Source organism: Etheostoma spectabile, chromosome 19 (assembly GCF_008692095.1).
Source record: "Etheostoma spectabile isolate EspeVRDwgs_2016 chromosome 19, UIUC_Espe_1.0, whole genome shotgun sequence".
Taxonomy (NCBI): domain Eukaryota; kingdom Metazoa; phylum Chordata; class Actinopteri; order Perciformes; family Percidae; genus Etheostoma; species Etheostoma spectabile.
In genome coordinates, this window is record NC_045751.1 from 18,936,276 (window position 1) to 18,938,839 (window position 2,564).

The 2,564-nt window shown below is 39.3% G+C and overlaps 1 long non-coding RNA gene across 1 annotated transcript in view; it reads right to left on the reverse strand.

The window, feature by feature from the left end:
* Window positions 1-1,413: 1,413 nt before the first annotated feature.
* LOC116707332 (uncharacterized) overlaps window positions 1,414-2,564 on the reverse strand; it is a 1,331-nt gene continuing 180 nt past the window's right edge. Inside the window, exons 2-3 of the long non-coding RNA XR_004336468.1 lie at window positions 2,505-2,539; window positions 1,414-2,402 (exon numbers count right to left, since the gene is read on the reverse strand). This is a non-coding gene — a long non-coding RNA (uncharacterized LOC116707332). The remainder of the gene's footprint in view (window positions 2,403-2,504; window positions 2,540-2,564) is intronic.

The window sequence follows — 2,564 nt, forward strand, 5'->3', positions numbered from 1 at the left end:
ATGGGTTGCCCCCCCAAATCTCACTCCAAGGTTTTGGGAAAAGTTGGCAGCCCTGATGTAGTATCTATAATCTGTTGCTGAACACTCTTTCTTTCACTGTTGTCTTCTATCTCTCGTAACTCTCAATGGTCTCTCTAAACTGGCTGGCCTATCGTCTCCCTTGCGTGACGTCATGCAATGCATTGTGGGAGAAAAGCAAACCACTAAAATATGACCTACTTTTTCATGTTATTTTATGTTTTCTGATACTTTTCAATATCATATACAGTGGATAACTGTTTGAATGTTTATTACCAACAATCAATAAGTGCAAATTCGTTGGAAAATTAAACCTGCAACATGGGCTTTAACTCTGTGACCGGTTTGAGTGCACCATCCGGGTATTTTAAGTGCACTGCATTTGACCGCACTTCGACAATGTGAACGCACTATGTACTCAAATAGTTAGTATTTAGTACAGAAGTGCGCGATTTGAGACACAGCCCATGAGTCTCCACTGCTCTCTCTCTCTCTCAGATGCGGGCCTCCGGTTCTTTGTTGTTGCTGCATGCAAACTCAACTTTTAACCAAAGACGTTACCAATTGTTGCATAAAATAAAAAAAAAGTTCTTTTGCCTATCAGGCTGCTCAGACTGCGGTTGACACATCGCTGCATACTAGTTGGGTCATTCACGTTGCTGTGGATGTGAGAAAAAACCTCTGTTACTTTATATATCTTATAAACACCTAACCACAGGCAAACAATGAGCTGTGTTTGAGTTGTCGGAATATAAAGTTTCCTCTTAACCCCAGAACTGTTTTCACAGTTAACAGGCCTCATGATCTTCACCTCGGTCGTGTTCACACTACACTGCGCTGTCTCTTCCTGTCAAACAAGTGCTGGGAACCTCGCTCCCTCCATCTAGCTCTCAGTGTAAGAGACAGTCTCCTCCTCCATCACACACCAATCCTCATCTTTTCTCTCAGATTAAGGTCACAAACACACTGTGTAAGACACTTTGGCTGGAGAATGGAATTAACGAGTGGACAATTTGCATGAATATAATAGAATGTTTATTACAAAATGAGATTTGTTTTTACAGTGACAGTACTGAGGACCTCCAATATAAAGAATATAATGAAAAAAAATGCCTGCAGGTAGCAAGGTTTCGTGTCTAACAGCAACAACAGCATTGCCACATCTTGGCACGCAACTGATTGTAGAATTAGAGATAATCGTTTGCTCTTTTTTCTCTTTTTAAATCAGAATTGCATGCAGCCGATTACCAAGCCTCATTGAAATGGTGAATTTATGCTGATTTGTAATACTATAATAACAATACGTTTTTATAAGTAACGTTTGTACTGCACCTTTCTTTTTTAAATGTCCTATTTATTGGTATTATAGAAAGCAAAAATTCCATTCAAATTCTATATAATATTACAGAAATAGTTTTACAAAACATTTACTTACACAGACACAAACACAATAAGTCCTGTATGGTAGATAATCAGATTAGAAAATAATAATCAGAGTACAAACCTGCTCTAAATACTTATTGACAACACACCTCAGGTAGTTATCAGAGCTAAGAGTTAAGGTAGGAGCCACGGGGCTGTGCATTGCCAAGTTCTATAAAACGTTTCAACGGAACCACACGATGTATATCTGAGTATCCCAGTTTTAGGTGCTGCATGACGTCTTTGATCAACATGCTGGAAGTGGGAGGAGGTGGTGTCTGTTTCCAGATTAATAGAATTAACATGGGCGCTAGAAGGGTTCTGAATTTTGCTACAGAGTACTCCAAATACAGCCAACACCGGGTCACGTAATATTATAGCACCTTTCTTACAAGTAATGCAGCAAGCAGTACTCTCCAATGAGGTGCATGGCATCAACAGAAACAGCCTCCCTGCGTCTTATGCTGCTTTGTACTATCTGAGGGGAAGTGAACAAGGGGAAGTGGAACTACCGTGAAACACAGTGTCAGAGTGTAACAGAAACAAGTAGTGAAGGAAAAGAAGAAAGAGTAATTCATATTTCAGTCAAATGTAATACTAGATTGCTGCTGTATCTCTTGAATTGTATTCCCTATACCAGAATAGACACACTGCTATTTACAAAATCTTCTCTCCATGTTGATGTGCACTAATTACATCTTTAAAAGAGATTCAAATTCAAACTGGGCACTAGGAAGAAGGTTGCATTTTTGTCCTTATTTTGACAGTGATGGTCAGTCCTCCTGTCCACCATCTGCAGATTAATATGATAAAGCATCAGTTTTAGTCGGAACCGCTTATCTGGTGTAATCCTGGGTCTATCTAGTAGAAGCATACACAACATTGGGCTCAACTTCTCTTGTTCTTCTTGTTTTTGGACGGAAAGCCACAGCTGCGTAGTTCACCTCTTCAGGTGCCCGGTTCTGTCATAAAGAATATTCACACTCACTTATCTTGAATAAAATAATGACTTGACACGTTTTAAAATGATAAAACAAAGAAGTAAATGATAAAAGTTGATTTACCTCAGGCTGTTGTGGATTCTGTTCTTCATTGGCAGCTGAATGAAAGAGACCAAACATCCA